Raw genomic sequence first — 7,321 nt, 5'->3', positions numbered from 1 at the left:
AAATCGTTGTCTATATGTCTCCCTGCTTATTTCATATTTGCGCAATATTGCTTCTTTTACTTTACTGTAATCTCCTATTTCTGTGGCGTCCATAGAAACATAAGCCTCTCTTGCTCTTCCTTCAAGCGCAGGAACCAGGTAAATGATCCAGTCTTCAACTGGCCAAGCTGCTGTAAGAGCTATTCTCTCAAACATGGCTAAATAATGTTCTATGTCGTCCGATTCTTTTAATTCAGGTAGTCTTGGAGTTGGTCTAGAAGCATTTTGTGTCTGCATTGCACCCCTCTGTGCTGGTTCAGATTGCACAGCTGAAAGTCGCTGATCATTCACTGGTCTTAATATTTGCTGTTGAGCGTTCCCTCCGTCATCCTGCATGTGTTTCGGCATGTTGGCTTTGTCCACGTCGCGCTGTTTCCTGTAGTAGCGTGAATTGATGTTGTAACGCCCGCCATCTTTGCTCTTGTCTCTCATTGGCTCGCTGCTGTACCTCTTCACGTTCCTGCTGCCTTTGAAGAAAAGTTTGGAACATCGCTGCCAGGTGATCCACGCTCATGCCTGAGGAGCTAGGGCTTTCTTCTCTCACAGCCTCGCACGTGTGGCGTTCCCCCTCTCCATCCGCTTCTTCCGTGCACGTGTCGGCTTTTCTGGCATTTTCTCCGACAATTCTTTTTGGCGGCATGGTTGAAGGCTTTAATCCTCCGTGCGCGTTAGCTGCTCTCAGCGTCCTCGCACCCTGTGGCTTTAACGTTCGCCCCTCCTGTTTCCGGTGGGCTTCGTCTCTTTCCGCCCTGCTCCCTCCGTAGGCTCACTTCCCCTTGGCCTAGCGTCCTTCTGACTTGAATCCTTTGTTTCTTAAACCGCTGCCACCATTTGTGGTAACCTGGCAAAATGGCCTGGAGGTTACCTTGTTGAAAACTCAAAGGAATGAAGCTGGAAGTCAGAAATTTTACTTTTCTTTCTTCTTTTTATTTATTGCATGGGGCATAAAAAAGAAGGAGAAATACACCAGTTCATCCAGCTCTCCTCAAACAGTAATCCCATTAACTTAAATAGTTATAGCCCCTCCCACTGGGCCAAACCAATATTACACCCCAGTGTTTTCAAGGAAAACACTCATCTCTTAATCACAAATACAGCAATAAATAATTAACTGTAGTACAATCTTTACTTAGATTAATTAATTCACATGCATGTTAAATATGTTATAACAAAGTTAAGCTTTTAACAGTCTTTGTTTTTCCAGGTCGACCTGTACCCTCTGCTCCTGTGTTCCCCCCGAAGAGGACAGAATGACCCACGCCGCCATTCCCCCCAAGAACAGGTAAGTGTATGTATTTTTATATATTATGGTATAAAAGTTACAGTCTAGCTTAGTACTAGTGATATGCTAGTCCAGCTAGCATCATCCATCAATCCATCCATCCATCCATCCATCCATCCATCCATCCATCTATCTATTAAAGGCCTTCCAATGTAATTCCAGCCCAGATAGCTGGCTAGCACTCAGATAGCTGGCTGACTAGCTATAACAGTCCTTTAAATCCAGCCTCTTCCGCTTACGGCCAAACCACCTTGGGAACGCCTGATAGCGACATCTACTGGTGACAGGAAGTAAGAATTTTGAACAGCAGTTTGGGAGGGAAAGGCTCTCCCACTTTGTTTGTTGAGTTTATACTTATTATTTAAAAGCAAATTACTTTTGGTTGAAATTACTTTAATTTTTTGGTTTATTTAAAGCCCCCCAGCAGAACTACTGCTTGGGGAGCTATTTCCTTTGTTAATTTTTTTTGTTTTGCTTCAAAATAAACAACGGCTTAGACATGGAACTGAACACTGGATTATGCAACATGGACACGGACTTAAACAAGACGCTGAATACGGACAGACACACGGAAAATGAACAAGGAACGAAACAACCGACTATGGAAAGGATTACCCCTGAAATAACAAGTTATGGAGATCAAAAGGATGGAAAAGATGAGAAGGCATCGCAAAACCCAAAACAAAGAAGAGAATACACACAAAGACCAAGACAACAAAGAAACTACAAAAAAGAAGCAACAGTCATTGTGGATGTAGGAGGTATTTTAAATCTTGTTGCAATGGACATAATCAAAGCAGTAAATGAAGAAATCGTATTCGGAAAGCTTCTGGCAGTAAGAAGTAGACAAAATAAGGAATTTGAAGTCACACTACAAGATGAAGAGGATGTTGAAAAACTAACGGATGGACTAATTATAAAAGAAAAACTATGTGAAGTAAGGAAATTATGTTCGAGTGAACTGATGGTTTCTTTTTTAAACCTACCGGCGTACCTAGAAGACGGAATAATACTACAGAGACTGTTAAGTTGGGGTGTGACTGGGAAGATTTTACCCAGGAACCAATGTAGCAGACGGAACAAGATTCCTAAAAGTAAGATTTCCAAAAGAGATCATCTCATTACCGTACAGCGTGAAGCTGGAAACAGCGGAAGGACCACAATATTTCAGGGTAATGAATGTGTATGAGCCCTGATCACATCATGAGAGACTGTCCAAATTTCATATGCCGTGAGTGCATGGAGCAGGGGCACTATGCAAGATATTGCGGAGCAACAAAGTGCCCAGAGTGCAGCCACGCGCTGATAAGCTACATATGCACAGATAACGAAACAACAGAGAGAGAGACTGAACAGGACAAACAAAGAAACCGAGAACAGACAGACGGAGAAGAAGAAACAGAACAGGAAACACAGACAAACGAGAAAAGAACACCTGAAGATCTGACGGAGAGTGGTGGGGACACCCCAATAGAAGACACAACAGAAACAACAGAAATGGAACAAGAAACAGACAACAAAGAGGAAGAAGAGGAAACAATGGACACTGACAACATAACAGAGACAGACAGCAAAGGAATGGACAACGTTTTTAAAACAGAGCAAAGGGCAAGGAAAACTGAAGGGACAAAAAGAAAGACTAAACCGCAACCAAACATAATAAAAGCTTTGGAAAAACAGAGGAAAAGAAGAGAAACAGCAAAGGAGAAAAGAATAGAAAAAACGGGTATGTTTGAAGTTTTAAGTGAAGTACAGTTAGAATAATGGCGAGTTTTAGATGTGTCACTCTTTTAATGAGTGCTTTCATTTTAACATCAATCAATGTAAGGGGGATTAGTGATTTTATGCATTTTAAAAGATTGACACACCTAACAAATAAAACTGATATTTTATGTTTACAAGAAACGTTTTGGAATAATGAAATAGCAGATTACTTAAGTAAAGAGTGGGAAGGGGATTTAATACATAATAGTAGAGAAAATAAAAGAGGAGGAGTAGCAATTTTAATTAAAAAAGATATTTTTGAAAAGGTAGAAAAAGTTTACGCAGACAAAAATGGACGTATTTTAACAGTTAAATTAACAAACAATAACAAAAGTTTAACTATATGCACAATACATGCGCCAAATAATGTAAAAGAAAAAGAAACCTTTTTTAATAACTTGAGTGTTTTAATGGAAAAATGGGATGAAGAATATTTTAATAGGAGATTTTAATACTGTTTTTAGTAAAATAGATATTAAGGAGGAAATGAATTTTAGAACAGACACAGGAAGAGAACAATTAAAAATTTTAATGAATAAACACAATATAGTAGATGTATGGAGACAGAATAATCCTGAAAAAAGAATCTATTCGAGGGAAGAAATATATCAAAAATAACGAAAACAAAGCAGGATAGACTTTTTACTAAGCTCAGAAAAAATTTAAGCAAACATGGAAAAAATAGAATACAAAAAATACAATTTTAGTGATCATAATTTTATAACGGCGAAATTTGATTTTAATGAAGTAGTGCGAGGGCCAGGAGTGTGGGCTTTTAACGCAGAGCATTTACAAGATGAAATATTTAAAATTGAAATTAAAAACATAGTTGAAAACAGTAAAGAAGATATTTTATACAAACAAGAAATAGGAGTATGGTGGGATAACCTAAAATATGATATAAAAAAGTATGCAATAAAATATGGGATAAAAATGAGACAGATCAAAAGAAGCATAGAGATCAGTAAAACGGAAGAACTAGAAAATGAACTAAAAAAGATAGAAAAGAATAAAGGAGATGTCGGGAACATCTTAATTTTAGAAGAAAAATTAAAAGAACTAGAAGAAGAAAGTTTCAGAGGGGCAATGATCAGGAGCAAAGCACAATATATGATGCAGGGGGAAAAATGCACCAAATATTTATTTGAGCTAGAAAAAAACAAAACAAAAAGCGGATGAAATAAAAGTAATCAAAACAAAGGAGGGAAGAGAGGTTAAAACAACAGAAGGAATTTTAAAAGAGACGCACAGTTTTTATTCCAATTTATTCACAAAAATAGAAATAGAAGAAGAAGAAAATAACTTTTTATTAACACATATTAAAACGAAACTTAAAGATGAGGATAGAAAAATGTGTGACAAAGCGATAGAGGAAGAGGAAATAGAGGAAGTAATAGATATTTTAAAAAATAAGAAAAGTCCGGGAATAGATGGTTTTACAGCGGAATTTTATAAAGCTTTTAAAACCACTTTTATCCCAATTTTAGCTAAATTATTTAATGAAATATATAAACAAGGAGAAGTCACACAACAAATGAAAAAAGGTATGATTAAGCAGATTTTTAAGAATAAAGGGGATAAGTCTGATCTAAAACAATATAGACCTTTAAGCATGTTAAACACCGACTACAAAATTTTAGCAAAGGTTTTAGCAAATCGTTTAAAAAAGGTTTTACCGGACATCATAAAAACGAATCAAGCATATGGAGTTTTAAATAGAGACATTGCAGACACAATAAGCAATATAAGGGATACCATATGGTATATGAAAACAAAAAAGATAAAAGGATATTTAGTTAGTGTAGACTTTGAAAAAGCTTTCGATAAAGTAGATCACAAATACCTTTTTGATGTTTTAACAGCTTTTGGGTTTGGGGAAAGTTTTAAACGGTGGTTAAAATGTCTTTATTCTGACACATACAGCTGCGTAAATGTTAATGGTTTTTTAACGGATTTTATCTCGGTAACACGATCAATACGCCAGGGCTGTCCTCTATCTGCACTTTTATACACTTTAGTGGCGGAACCGCTTGGTTTGTAGTTAGTGCAAACGAGGACATTCAAGGAATTTTTATAGAAGGTTCAGAAAAACAAGAGAAAATATTTCAATATGCTGATGACACAACACTGATTTTAAAAAATATTGATAGTATAAATAGAGCACAGAAAATCTTAGATAGATACTGTAAAGGATCTGGAGCATATGTAAATAAAGAGAAAACACAATACATGAGACTAAAAGGGAGGGTCCTAGTAATTAATGCATTGTTTTTATCAAAAATGTGGTATGCGGCCGGGGTAGTAAGCATGCCGATGTGGGTGGTCAAACAAGTTAAAAGGACAATACTTGATTTTTTATGGGAGGGAAAACCGGCAAAAATTGCGTATGATACATTAATAGGGAAAAAAAAAGGATGGCGGAGCAGGACTTTGACATTTTTATAAGAAAACAAAGTCTAAGGGTAAAAGTAATTAAAAAATATCTAAACGAGGAAGAACATGTTTGGAAAAAGATTTTTAATTTTTATATTAATAATTGTGTAGGAAGAGACATGAACACAAATGTTTTATACATGAAAATAAAAGAGAACATGTGTCAGGATGTGCCGGACTTTTATAAAGAGGTTTTTAGAGCTTGGGGTGATTTTATGGACAATATCATTTTTAAAGTGGAGGGGAGAAAACATCTTTTAGATCAACCAATTTTTTTAAACAAACAGATACTTTTTAATGAGTGTTCACTGTTTTTTAAAAACTGGTTTGAAGCAGGTGTTAAACAGATAAAATATGTTTTATATGAATTTCGCCCAGGGTTCTTACCCACACAGGCAATTATAGACTTTATAGAAGAGATAGAAAACAAAGATGGCATCGAAAAACAATATGGAATTTTAAAACAAGCAATACCGGAAGAATGGATTAAAAAGATAGAAAATAATGAAGAAAACGAAAACATGAGAATAGAAGTGAAATTTGAAAAAGATGTAATCCAGATAAATAACTGTGTTTTAAGAACTTTTAATGAGATATTTGTAGCCAAAGCGTGGGTAGAACCCAGGGCGAGGTTATATTGGAGTAAGATGTATCCTGATCTAGAGATAAAGAGCATATGGGAACCTTACACAGGACCAAAGCTGCTAATTTTAGAGAACTTCGACTTTTACTTAAAACATAACTGCATTTATGATGAACAGAGATTACACAAATTTAAACTTAGTGATAATCCAAATTGTAAAGTATGTGACAAAAATAAAGTAGAAAACATAAAACATATGTTCTTTGAGTGCAAAGAAATTAGATGTTTTATACTGAAATTAAAGAGAATGGTCAGAGATTTATTGGGGGACAAGATAAATTATTTTAATTGGGAAACTCTGTTTTTATTTGGTTTTAATAGTAAAAGCAAGAATACACTGATCCTAAACACTATTTTAGCGGTTGCTAGATATACGATATATTTAAGACGCAATATAAGGAAATATAAGCAACTGTCTGTCAAGATGTGTGTATATGAAAAGAAACTGGAGTATTTTTTAAGGATGTTTTATGAGTTTTATAAAATGAATGGAAAAGTAGAAGTTTTCGAAAATATATTTGTAAAAACAAACTGCTTTTTTGAAATGACATGGAGCGGAGTTAAAGTAAATCTACCGGCATGTTCATGTCTGAATTTTTGAATGTAATGTACTGATTGTTATTTTTTAATGGTTTCAAATGTAATATTTTAATGTAAAATATTTATTTGATTATTTAAATGTTTAATTTATGAAGTTAAAATGTTTGTTGTAATGTACATTTAAATGGTTAATAAAGAAAATAACTTGGGAACGCCTGATCTCGTCCGATCTCAGAAGCCAAGCAGGGTTGGGCTCAGTCAGTACCTAGATGGGAGACCGCCTGGGAATACTAAGTGCTGTAAGCTTTTCATTTTTTGGCTTCAGCCCCATTCATGAAGTGTCATTTAGCTGTTAGCTAGCATAATAAAGGATCTATCTATCTATCTATCTATCTATCTATCTATCTATCTATCTATCTATCTATCTATCTATCTATCTATCTATCTAAAAAGTCATGTGTTAAAAACGACACACACTGTGTGGAATTTCAACACATGTACGGAGTGTGCTCAGGGACGACACATACTGTGTTAATTTAACAGTATGTTTTTGCACACCCACCGTGTTAGGATACTTAACACACACAATGTGTTGTTCTCACACAATGGTTGCAAAAACT

At 35.4% G+C, this 7,321-nt stretch overlaps 1 pseudogene; it reads left to right on the top strand.

Annotated features, from left to right (window-relative positions):
• The first annotated feature begins 6,888 nt into the window (after positions 1-6,888).
• On the top strand, positions 6,889-7,007 carry LOC134304403 (5S ribosomal RNA; annotated as a pseudogene).
• The last annotated feature ends 314 nt before the right edge of the window (positions 7,008-7,321 follow it).

Source organism: Trichomycterus rosablanca, assembly GCF_030014385.1.
Source record: "Trichomycterus rosablanca isolate fTriRos1 chromosome 5 unlocalized genomic scaffold, fTriRos1.hap1 SUPER_5_unloc_1, whole genome shotgun sequence".
Classification (NCBI taxonomy): Eukaryota; Metazoa; Chordata; class Actinopteri; order Siluriformes; family Trichomycteridae; genus Trichomycterus; species Trichomycterus rosablanca.
This window is presented reverse-complemented; position numbering and strand designations above follow the sequence as displayed.